Source organism: Bubalus kerabau, chromosome 5, assembly GCF_029407905.1.
Source record: "Bubalus kerabau isolate K-KA32 ecotype Philippines breed swamp buffalo chromosome 5, PCC_UOA_SB_1v2, whole genome shotgun sequence".
NCBI classification, from domain to species: Eukaryota; Metazoa; Chordata; class Mammalia; order Artiodactyla; family Bovidae; genus Bubalus; species Bubalus kerabau.
Window position 1 is genome coordinate 93320868 of NC_073628.1, and position 13080 is coordinate 93333947.

At 40.9% G+C, this 13080-nt stretch overlaps 1 protein-coding gene across 1 annotated transcript in view; it reads left to right on the plus strand.

Moving 5' to 3' along the window:
• Positions 1 to 5975: 5975 nt before the first annotated feature.
• The window catches only part of LOC129653007 (flavin-containing monooxygenase 3), a 47805-nt gene continuing 40700 nt past the window's right edge, over positions 5976 to 13080 (plus strand). The window contains exon 1 of the mRNA XM_055582215.1: positions 5976 to 5997. The gene's annotated coding sequence lies outside the window, so the exon portion shown is untranslated. The remainder of the gene's footprint in view (positions 5998 to 13080) is intronic.

A 13080-nucleotide genomic window follows, 5' to 3' on the forward strand; every position in this document is an offset into this window, starting at 1 on the left:
ATATGAAATGAAAATGTTAGTTTGTCTTCTGAATCTGTTTCACATAAATTTAATTATTAGAGCAGTCAAATAAAAATGAAAAACCTAAAAGGCAGAGGAAGCATTTTTTTCCCTCCCCAACAGGATGAATGACTGAACACCTAACAGATGTGAGACAGTCTCAGAGAGGTCATTGTAACGATGGCGACTGAAGGTCAGCTGCATCACTCTTCCACGTCCCCTTATGGCTTGGTGAGCCCCTCAGGATCCTACCTGCAGGCAGGAGCTGGGGCAAACTGAATTAACTGAGAATACATTTCTGTTACCAGGCAGAAAAGGAGCTTGTGAAAAAATTAAGTTGTCATAGAAAAAATGCAGGTACTGTATTAAACTAAATGTTTTGCATATTAGAATTTGTGCTTGCAAATAATCTTCAGTATAGTAAATAATGTTTATTTTTGGACATATGCTAAGAATGGTGCCAAGTACTTTATAATAGTTTTCTCATTTAATCCTAATAAATTTAGGACAGAGGTTCTATTTCCATTCTACACATATAGAAATCGAGGCTTGTACTAGGCAAGCAACTTTTGCAAAAGTACAAGTGGGTCACAGAGTAAGGAGTCAATTTCTGTCTCACTAGATCCAGAGCTTCTGCCCTTAAATATTATATTAGTTCCTCAGGATTTATTTATTTACTTGGTATTGAAATAGCAGAAACTTGGGACTAATCTTTATTACCTTGCTTCTCTGACCCTTATATTCAGCTTCAAGACCTATGGAGTCTATGTCCACCTTGAGTCGATCCACTTCTTTCTGTTTTCTCTGGCAGCATTACTGTCAAGGCTGCCATCAACAAAGACCAGAGGAAAGCTACCTGCAGATCGAATTTCAATGTCTTAACATGGGGGTGGGGAAAGGGTGTTGGGAAAGGTACTTACACATTTCCAGGATTGGAATTATCAAAGTGAAGTTTTAAGGCAGAATTTAGAAAGCAAGGTGTTGGTCAGAATTTGTGAACTTGCCAGGAGATGCTGGTTTGGAGAAAGCTTGAGCCTGTGTAGCTATTGTTAGATCAGTTAATCAGTGGTCTTCTGGAACACGTGTATCTAAATGAACTGGTGATTATTTGACCTTGGCTTGTGTTGTACATCCTAGTTTGGCATGCATTCTCTGTCTCCTGAGTCACAACAGTTTATTACCTTCACTTCTTTCTTGGGCCATGTGCTTCCACACTCTAATCTCCAATCCTTTCTTGACAAAGCAGCCAAAGCGATCTTTTTTAAAACCTCAGATTGGATGTCCTTTTTCTGACTAAAACTCTTCAATGGCTTCTCATTGAATTTGAAATAAAACCCACAATTTTTGGCATAGCCTTCACCCCTGTCAATAATTCCAGTATCATCCTGTGTCACTCCCCCTGCACACGCTGTGTACCATCAACCCTGTATTTTTTTAATATAATTTTATTTATTTGTTTTTGGCTATACTGGGTGTTTGTTTGTGCGTGGGTTTTTCTCTAGTTGCGGCGAGTGGGGACTACTCTTTAGTTGTGGTGTACCAGCTTCTCATTGTGGCTTCTCTTGTTGTGGAGCTTCAGTAGTTATGGCATGTGGGATCAATATTTTAAATTCATCTTTATTGGAGTATAGTTGATTTCTTTTGTTTCTTAAATAGGCCAGCTTATTATGACATCCCTCCCTTCACACATGATGGTCCATCTGACTGTGTGTTTGTGTGTGTATTCTCAGTAGCTTCTGTTCAGTTCAGTTCAGTCATTCAGTCATGTCCAACTCTTTGTGACCCCATGAATCGCAGCACACCAGGTCTCCCTGTCCATCACTAACTCCCGGAGTTCACTCAGACTCACGTCCATCGAGTCAGTGATGCCATCCAGCCATCTCATCCTCTGTCGTCCCCTTCTCCTCCTGCCCCCAATCCCTCCCAGCATCAGAGTCTTTCCCAATGAGTCAACTCTTCGCATGAGGTGGCCAAAGTACTGGAGTTTCAGCTTTAGCATCATTCCTTCCAAAGAAATCCCAGGGCTGATCTCCTAGTTGTGTCCAACTCTTTGTGACCCACCAGGCTCCTCTGTCCATGGAATTTTTCAGGTAAGAATACTGTAGTGGGTTGCCATTTCCTACTCCAAGGGACCATCCTGATCCAGGGATGGAACCTGCATCTCTTGTGTCTCCTGCATTGGCAGGCAGATTCTTTTACCACTGTGCCACCTGGGAAGCCCACTCGACAGATGGCACTTGACAAATATTAACTCAGTGACAAATGAAAGGCTTGCAGGGAGTGTACCTAGGCTTGGTTTGGCAGAGAAGCTGGGTGTGCTTTTGATGTACCAGGCTTACTACTTCTCCAAATATCTAAGGCTGGCTCAGTTTGAGGTTAACTCTTAATTAGGAAAAGTAATAAACCTAAAGTTTAATTTTAAAAAAATGCTTAAATAGGAATATATCCTAGATGTAAAAGATTTTTTATAATCAGGATCTTTGTATGACTAGTGAAGTCACTCAGTCGTGTCTGACTCTTTGCGACCCCATGGACTATAGCCTAACAGGCTCCTCTGTCCATGGGATTTTCCAGGCAAGAGTACTGGAGTGGGTTGCCATTTCCTTCTCCAGGGGATCTTCCCAACACAGGGATCGAACCCAGGTCTCCCACATTGTAAGCAGATGCTTTTACCATCTGAGCCACCAGGGAAGTCCTTTGTATGACTAAGGTACTGTAACAACAAAGTGTGATGAGCTCATGTGATAAGATTAGAGCTTATCAGTCAAGAGTTGGGTGTGTTAGAGTTAGGAAATCTGGGCTTGAACTTGGACTTCATGTACTAGTTGTGTGTCCTTGGGCAAATTACTGTCTCTTTGTGCCGTTGTTTCTTTGTCTACAAAAAGATAATAATTAAAAAAAAAAAAAGCTTATCTTCAGAGGTTGTGGATAAAAATCATATAATTCATATAAAATGCTTGCCTCTTGGGGAGAATTTACTCAAAGAGTTCAATAAAAGTTCACTATGCTCAACTTTAGTCATAGAAATTGTCAACTAAAAAAAGATGTACAACTTGAGAGTTGTGAGTTAAGTTTTACTGGGGGCAAAATGAGGACTGCAGCCTGGGAGGCAGCATCTCAGATAGCTCTGAGAGACTGCTCCAAAGCGGCAGTGGAGGAAAATAAATATTAAGGTTTCGGTGAAGGGGGAGTTCAATACCATGAAGCACTCAATTTACAAAAGGTTTTTTTCCTTGTCATGAGGGTCTGATGTCACCATGAAAGGATTTAATGCTTCTCTAGATATGAGGAGATGCAAGGATTGAGATTATAAAATCTGTTCCTAAAAACATCCAACTATCTAAAGACCTGTCCCACCAGATTCCTTGAAGCACAGAGTGCCTCGCTCCACCCTTAACTCCCTCAGGGACTGTTGAACAGCTATAGCAGCATGGGGTTCAATCTCCATAGAGGCAGATGGCAGATGACTTTGTTGTTCAGTCACTGGCAATGCTCTTGGTAAGTGTCAATTTGTAGTTGACAAGGCCCCCTTGTGGTCATAAATTCGACCATACTTTGGGGGGCATTTCATGACCATTTTGTCCCTTGTTGCTGGAAAGGCTCGTTCCCAGCTCTGAAGAAGGTTTTTGTCGATAAGACACTCAATGTGCTATTACTGGACTAGGTCTTAATAGTCAAAGATTTCTGGACACCTGTCTTCTATGGTCCAGGAAAGTAGTTCTTCTCATTGCATCTTTTCATATCTAGAGTTACACTATTACAATCATTGATCATATATCGAGCTATACATTTGATCGACTGTTTCAAGTCTAGTCATCATTGCCATTGGAGGCTCAGTCATATACTTGGTAATACAAGAAATAATAATCTTGTGAAACAAGCAAAATACAAATGGTATAGTTAATAACATTAGTGGAATTAAAAGTAAATATTTTAGCCATGAGCCTCCCACACCAGTTTTTTTTTTAAAGATCGTCAAGACTAGGGAATGAGTCACTTAAAGCAGAAATCAGATTTTTCATGTGGTTCAAATATGTTACATTGAAGGATTTATCAGGTATGAAAATGTAGCATTCAGTTTGAATTATAGCACAGATCCCTGAGATGCTGAAAGGTGTCTTGGGCCTTGCAGTTGTGTAGCACTGCCTTTCTTATCATAGAGACAGAATTCAATAGCCTAATAGCCCTGTTACTATCATTTAAAGCTTATGAAAGTTGGTAAGGCTTCGATACGGTCAATTACATCCTCCAACCCCATTGAAGGCACACACACACACACACACACACACACACAAGCTGCTAAGTGGCCGTACCAGTAGAATACAGATCTTTGACCCACTGGGATCATACCAATGGTAGATTGATTAGGGTTACCTCTAATTTGTTAACATGTATGACCTTAAATTCATGGGAATCCCAGGCTACACCTTCGTATCCATCCCTGTAGATGTGAAGGCCATAAGTTAATGCCACAAATCCACTGAGTTCCATACCAATTATTCTCTCTAAGGGTAATGATAGGCATAGTTAATAAAGCACCCAGCCTTGTCTCACAATTACCAGCTTGATCATAGAGCAGCCTTTAAACCTAAATGACCATAGCCTGGACTTAACCATGTAGATCCTCCCCATAATTGTGGGAGTTTTCCTTTTAATAAATGAGAAGTTAAATTTCTATTGAGACTTAGTTCATCACTCCGAATGAATTTAAGTGACTCTATGTACATCATGAGAAACGCTGGGCTGGAAGAAGCACAGCTGGAATCAAGATTGCTGGGAGAAATATCAATAATCTCAGATATGCAGATGACACCACCCTTATGGCAGAAAGTGAAGAGGAACTAAAAAGCCTCTTGATGAAAATGAAAGAGGAGAGTGAAATGGTTGGCTTAAAGCTCAACATTCAGAAAACTAAGATCATGGTATCTGGTCCCATCACTTCATGGGAAACAGATGGGGAAACAGTGTCAGAATTTATTTTGGGGGGCTCCAAAATCACTGCAGATGGTGACTGCAGCCATGAAATTAAAAGATGCTTACTCCTTGGAAGAAAAGTTATGACCAAATTAGATAGCATATTCAAAGGCAGAGACATTACTTTGCCAACAAAGGTCTGTCTAGTCAAGGCTATGGTTTTTCCAATGGTCATGTATGGATGTGAGAGTTGTGAAAGGTTGTTGTTGAATCACGCGAATACACCAGGATTCTTGGCTCCCGGAGGAGAAGAATTCAATCCAGGGCCAGAGACAAGGCTTGATTGCTCAGGGCTTTTGTGTAATAAAGTTTTATTAAAGCATAAAGGAGACAGAGAAAGCTTCTGACATAGGCATCAGAAGGGGGCAGAAAGAGCACCCCCTTGCTAGTCTTAACAATGAAGTTATATAAGCCAAAGAATGTCTGGAGGTTGCAAAGACCTCATCAAACCCACTCCCATAATTTACATCTTAAGGTAACACTGTCCTCAGGCAAGATACATCCTTGTAAAGACCAGGTCTACTCCCATAATTAACATTTTAAGATAAAAGGTTGAATCCAAAGACTGTCCTTAGGCAGGATACATTATTGTTATATAATCCTAAGGAATGTAGAGAAAGACAAAAAAAAGTTTGTCCTTTCTTCCTCCTTGAGAATTCCAGACCCCTCTCTCCTTGGGGACCCCTAGACTCCCTATCAACTTGCCTAGGAACTGACTCTCTCAGTTGGACTGTGAAGAAAGCTGAGCACCGAAGAATTGATGCTTTTGAACTGTAGTGTTGGAAAAGACTCTTGAGAGTCCCTTGGACTGCAAGGAGATCCAACCAGTCCATTCTAAAGGAGATTAGTCCTGGGTGTTCCTTGGAAGGAATGATGCTAAAGCTAAAACTCCAGTACTTTGGCCACCTTATGTGAAGAGTTGACTCGTTGGAAAAGACTCTGATGCTGGGAGGGATTGGGGGCAAGAGGAGAAGGGGACGACAGAGGATGAGACGGCTGGATGGCATCACCGACTCGAAGGATGTGAGTTTGAGTCAACTCTGGGAGTTGGTGATGGGCAGGGAGGCCTGGCGTGCTGCGATTCATGGGGTCACAAAGAGTTGGACATGACTGAGTGGCTGAACTGAACTGAACTGACTGAAGAGAAAACTTAAATCTACGACTAGCATCAGAGCAGGTATTATAAATTGGCCAGGTGAGAGGATCCCATCTAGTAATATAATGAATAGATAGAACAGGACTCAACACTCATCTAAAATAAATTTCCTAGGAGGAATCCAATCAGAGCCCTAGAGAACAGAAATCCACCCAGAGAACAGGTAACCCAGAAATACTAGGCACAGGTAATTGGCCACAACCCAACAATTGGATTGAGTTTTAAACTAGCATAGAACCATGTCCATGATAGAAAACATGTGACTAATAGGCATAGGTCCAAGGAATTAAGAAAACATCATAAATGATCATAAAAGTCAGATCAGCATCTTGGGCAAGCCATCTACTTCTGATGTTATCTTCTTCTCATCCTAGCGTAGAGTAGTTTCCTCTGTTTGAACATTGTTTTAAGGTGAGTTTGAGGTCAGCAGGCCTTTCTATGGACCAGTCCAGCTTAGGGGCCTTTGGAAGTGGGAATTAACCTGAGTCAATTTTCCTTCAATTTCACTGGGCATGAGCTAGTTAAGAGTGCCTGATAGAAAGGTCCTTCCATCCAGGTTGGAGACAGTTCCTTAAATTTTGTGTTCTTCCAATCTTGATTGAAGGTCATGTGTGAGGCATTTGATCTTCATCCAAAGAAAGATTACTGAGATAAGCTTCAGAAACTACCCTAGAGTGTCCTTTAATAATTCAATAAAAATTTACATTAATATACACCAACAGCAAAGAACTATCCAGGAAATGAGTCTTAGTAGATACAGACCTCCCTTAACAAACTGGGATTTAACATTCATTGAAACATCTCTTTCTTCCTAAAATCACCATCATTTTTACTTAATATAACGAAATTAAGACCTATTTGTAATATAGGTCTGGTCTCAATAAACTTGGCCTGATGACTTATAGAACCATAATTGATCATAGACTTTTTTGCTTTGCTGAGACTTTGATAGAGTCTCAGACTGAACTTTTAAAATAAAACCTTTCAGGGCTAGGAAAGTCATCCCAAAGACTTATCACAGGTTTTGCCTAAAAGATCTAAGAAAATTCATGCCTTTTCAGTGTCTCCAAAACTCCTTGATATTTCTGTACCTGTTATTGAGATATCCTTCCTACCTTATCTGATAAAGTTACTGGAAACTAAGAGCTTTCCATCTCTGAAGGGTTCAGATAGAGAGAAAAGATAAATATTTCAATTTGTTTATAAAATATAATTTTACCAATTTACTGTCATAATTAGTTTGAGGGGAAGGTGTTTTTTGTTTGTTTGTTTGTTTGTTTGTTTTTCTTACATCTGGAAAACACAGATTCAAATCAGTGATTTTTCAGATAGAAACCATAAAAGTTATAAGCATATTCACCAGTTCATTCAGTCTTTTTGGTAACCCTTGTGAAATCATCAGGTTTTTCATTAGAATCTTTACCCAGAAGATGATGGAGGAATAGGACAGGAAGACCACTTTCTCCCCCCAAAATTCATTGGCAGATCATTTGAATTCTGAGCAAATACCACAAAACAACTTCTGAACGCTGGCGGAGGACACCAGGCACCCAGGAAGGCAGCCCATTGTCTTTGAAAGGAGGTAGGACAAAATATAAAAGATAAAAAGAGATACAAAAGAGTTACAGGTGGAGACTCATCCTGGGGAGGGAGTTGTAAAAGAGGAGAAGTTTCCAAACACCAGGAAACCATCTCACCGGCAGGTCTGTAGGGAGTTTTGGAATCTCAGAGGGCAACATAACCAGGAGGAAAGAATAAATAAATAAAACCCACAGATTACAGGCCTAACAGCAACTCCCAGCGGAGAAGTAGCCCAGACGCCCACATCTGCCATCAGCAAGAGGGGGCTGAACAGGGAGGCGCGAGCTTTATTCCTTAGGGTAAGAACTGGGCCTGAATGTCCTGATGACAATCTGAGGGAGCTAACGTGAGATAGCAACCCAAATTGTGGGATAGCCAGAGAGAGAGAGAACTTTCCCATGAAAAGCTCTAACCTAAGGCACTGCTGGGCCCACTCACAGAACTAAGGACTGAGCAAATACCAGAGGAGAGCTAGCCAGCTGTGGACTGGCCCATTCCCCGCCAGAGGCAAAGAGGCAGGCCGGCGACAGCCAGAACCAGAAGGCAAGGGGTGAGCAGGCTCCCAGTTGCTAACCAAGTCTTCCTGGGATCCTGGATGGTTGACATTCGCCATGAGGTTCGCAGTCAGAGATCAGCTCCCCAAAGGAGATACAGGGCACACCTGAGATGGCACTCCTGCTGCGCACCCAGGAAACGGAGCGGCTGGGACCAGGGAGGTGATAAGACACACCGTCCCACCTGGGGAGTGTGTGCTCGCCAAGTACCTGGTCTCCTGAGTTGCTCGGACCTGGGAAGGGCACATAACGCAGGCCCAACTGAGTCTGTGCCTTTGTGGAGTACCCGAGAAACTGAACCTGAGTGGCTTAGATCTGGAAAGTGCATGCAACCCAGGGCCGGCCTTAGACAGTTCCCCTGCAGAGCAACCTGGAGCCTGAGCAGTGTAGACCGGAAAAGCACAAACCCCATGAGCAGGGGCAAACCCAGTGTGGCCCAAACACTGCGAGCACTCCCCACACTTGCCAGTGATATTTGTTTGCAGTTTTTCTCCCTCCCTGCAGCACAACTGAACAAGTGAGCCTAAATAAATTACCACTTTCACCCCGTTGTGTCAGGGTGGAAGTTAGATACTGAAGAGACTTGCAAACAGAGGAAACCAAAAGAAACAAAGAAGAGGGAACCACTAAGGAAGGGACAGGTGCAACAGATAAAAACCCTGTCGTTAGCATTGGCTACATTGGAAGGGACCTATAGACCTTGAGAAGAAATATAAGCTGGAACAAGGAATTATCTGAAACTGAATAGACCCCACACTGTCCTGTACATCTCCAGAGAAATTCCTAGATATATTTTACTATTATCATGTTTTAATTTTTTTTTTAATTTTTTAAGTTCTTTATTACTCCTTTAATTTTCATTTTTAAAACCTACTGCTTCTGCTGCTGCTGCTAAGTCACTTCAGTCGTGTCCGACTCTGTGCAACCCCATAGATGGCAGCCCACCAGGCTCTCCCGTCCCTGAGATTCTCCAGGCAAGAATACTGGAGTGGGTTGCCATTTCCTTCTCCAATGCATGAAAGTGAAAAGTGAAAGTGAAGTCACTCAGTCATGCCCGACTCTTCACGACCCCATAGACTGCAGCCTACCAGGCTCCTCCACCCATGGGATTTTCCAGGCAAGAATACTGGAGTGGGGTGCCATTGCCTTCTCTGTAAAACCTACTATTACCTTGCAAAAAAAAAAAAAAAAAAACCTATTTTTAAAGCTAATTTCATATATATATATTTTAATAACTTTAGCTATTTTGTTTTGTTTTTTTTAATATTGTATTTCTGACAGTCTAACCTCTACTCTAGATTTTTAATCTTTGCTTTTTGGTATTTGTTATCAATTCTGTACCTTTAAGAATCCAATTTTCAGTACCCATTTTTACTTAGGAGTGTGATTACTGGCTTGATTGCTCGTTCCTCTTTTGACCCTCCTTTTTCTAGCCCAGGTCACCTCTATCTCCTCCCTCCCCATTCTCTTCTCTACTTAACTCTGTGAATTTCTTTGGGTGTTCTGGGCTGTGGAGAACACGTAGGGAACTGATCACAGGCTAGATTGGTCTCTCTCCTTTTGACTCCCCCTCCTCTCCTCCTGGTCACCTCTATCACCTTCCTCCCTCTTCTCATCTCTATGGAACTCCGTGAACCTCTCTGAGTGTTCCAGACTATGGAGACCAAATAGGGAATTGATTACTGGCTAGATTGCTCTCGCCCCTTTTGATTCCCCCTCTTCTCCTCCTGGTCACCTCTATCTCCCTCCTCCCTCTTCTCTTCTCCATGTAACTCTGTGAACCTCTCTGAGTGTCCCCCACTGTGGAGAATTTTTTCACCATTAACCTAGATATCTTATCAGCGGTGCTGTATGGATGGAGAAGTCTTGAGGCTACTATAAGAATAAGACTGAAAGCCAGAGGCAGGAGGCTTAAATCCAAAACTTGAGAACACTGGAAAACTCCTGACTTCAGAGAACATTAATCGACAAGAGCTCATCCAAAAGCCTCCATACCTACACTGAAATCAAGCTCCACCCAAGAGCCACAATTTGCAGAGCAAGACATACCAAGCTAATTCTCCAACAACACAGGAACATAACCCTAAGCACAAAAATACAGGCGGCCAAAAGTCACACCAAACCCACAGACACCTCAAAACTCACTACTGGACACTTCATTGCACTCCAGAGAGAAAAGATACAGCTCCACCCACCAGAACACCAACACAAGCTTCCCTAACCTTCTGGAAACCTTGACAGCCTACTCATCCAACCACACCCACAGGGAGGAACCTCCACAATAAAGAGGAACCATAAACTTCCAGCAAACAGAAAGGCTGCCCCAAACACAGCAACCTAAACAAGATCAAAAGGCAGAGAAATATTCAGCAGGTAAAGGAACATGATAAATGCCCACCAAACCAAATAAAAGAGGAGGAGACAAGGAGTCTACCTGAAAAAGAATTCAGAATAATGATAGTAAAAATGATCCAAAATCTTGAAAACAAAATGGATTTACAGATAAATAGTCTGGAGACAAGGATTGAAAAGATGCAAGAAAAGTTTAACAAGGACCTAGAAGAAATAAAAAAGAGTCAATCAATAATGAATAATGCAATAACTGAGATCAAAAGCACTCTGGAGGGACCAACAGTAGAATAACTGAGGCAGAACATAGGATAAGTGAGGTGGAAGATAGAATGGTAGAAATAAATGAAGCAGAGAGGAAAAAAGAAAAAAAAAATTAAAAGAAATGAGGACAACCTCAGAGACCTCTGGGACAATGTTAAATGCCCCAACATTTGAATCATAGGAGTCCCAGAAGAAGAAGGCAAAAAGAAAGGCCATGAGAAAATACTTGAGGAGATAATAGGTGAAAACTTCCCTAAAGGGGAAGGAAATAGCCACCCAAGTCCAAGGAACCCAGAGAGTCCCAAACAGGAAAAAACCCAAGGCAAGACACATATTAATCAAATTAACAAAGATCAAACACAAAGAACAAATATTAAGTGCAGCAAGAGAAAAACAACAAACTCACAAGGGGATCCCCATAAGGATAACAGCTGATCTTTCGATAGAAACTCTTCAAGCCAGAAGGGAATGGCAGGACATACTTAAAGTGATGAAAGAGAAAATGTACAACCCAGATTACTGTACCCAGAAAGGATCTCATTCAAATATGAAGGAGAAATCAAAAAGCTTTAAAGAAAAGCAAAAGTTCAGAGAATTCAGCACTTCCAAACCATCTCTTCAACAATGCTAAAGAATCTCCTCTAGACAGGAAACACAGAAAGGTTTATAAACTCGAACCCAAAACAACAAGGTAAATGGCAATGGGATCATACTTATCAATAATTACCTTAAATGTAAATGGGTTGAATGCCAATCAAAAGACAAAGACTGGCTGAATGGATACAAAAACAAGACCCCTATATATGCAGTCTACAAGAGACCCACCTCAAACCTAGGGACACATACAGACTGAAAGTGAAGGGCTGGGAAAAGATATTTCACACAAATGGAGACCAAAAGAAAGCAGGAGTAGCAATACTCATATCAGATAAAATAGACTTCAAAATAAAGGCTGTGAAAAGAGACAAAGAAGGACACTACATAATGATCAAAGGATCAATCCAAGAATAAGATATAACAATTATAAATATATATGCACCCAACATAGGAGCACTGCAATATGTAAGGCAAATGCTAACAAGCATGAAAGAGGAAATTAACAGTAACACAATAATAGTGGGAGACTTTAATGCCCCACTCACACCTATGGATAGATCAATTAAACAGAAAATTAGCAAGGAAACACAAACTTTAAATGATACAATGAACCAGTTAGACCTAATTGGTATCTATAGGACATTTCACCCTAAAACAATGAATTCCACCTTTTTCTCAAGTGCCCACGGAACCTTCTCCAGGATAGATCACATCCTGGGCCATAAATCTAGCCTTGGTAGATTTCAAATTCAAAAAAATTCAAATCATCTCAAGCATCTTTTCTGATCACAATGCAGTAAGATTAGATATCATCTACAGGAAAAAAAAAACTATTAAAAATACAAACATATGGAGGCTAAACAGCACACTTCTGAATAACCAACAGATCACAGAAGAAATCAAAAAAGAAATCAAAATATGCATAGAAATGAATGAAAATGAAAACACAACAACCCCAAACCTATGGGATTCAATAAAAGCAGTGCTAAGGGGAAGGTTCTAGCAATACAAGCCTACCTCAAGAAACAGGAGAGAAATCAAATAAATAACCTAACTCTACACCTAAAGCACTAGAAAAAGAAGTAATGAAGCACCCCAGAGTTAGTAGAAGGAAAGGAATCATAAGAATTAGAGCAGAAATAAATGCAAAAGAAACAAAGGAGACCATAGCCAAAATCAACAAAGCTAAAAGCTGGTTCTTTGAGAAGATAAATAAAATAAAATAGACAAACCATTTGCCAGACTCATCAAAAAAAAAAAAAAAAAAAGGCGGGTGGGGGGGGTGAGAATCAAATCAAAAAGTTAGAAATGAAAATGGAGAAATCACAACAGACAATACAAAAATACAAAGGATCGTAAGAGACTACTATCAGCAACTGTATGCCAATAAAATGGACAACTTGGAAGAAATGGACAAATTCTTAGAAAAGTATAACTTTCCAAAACTGAACCAGGAAGAAATAGAAAATCTTAACAGACCCATCACAAACACAGACATCAAAACTGTAATCTGAAATCTTCTAAAAAACAAAAGCCCAGGACCAGATGGCTTCACAGCTGAAGTCTACCAAAAATGTAGAGAAGAGCTAACACCTATCCTACTCG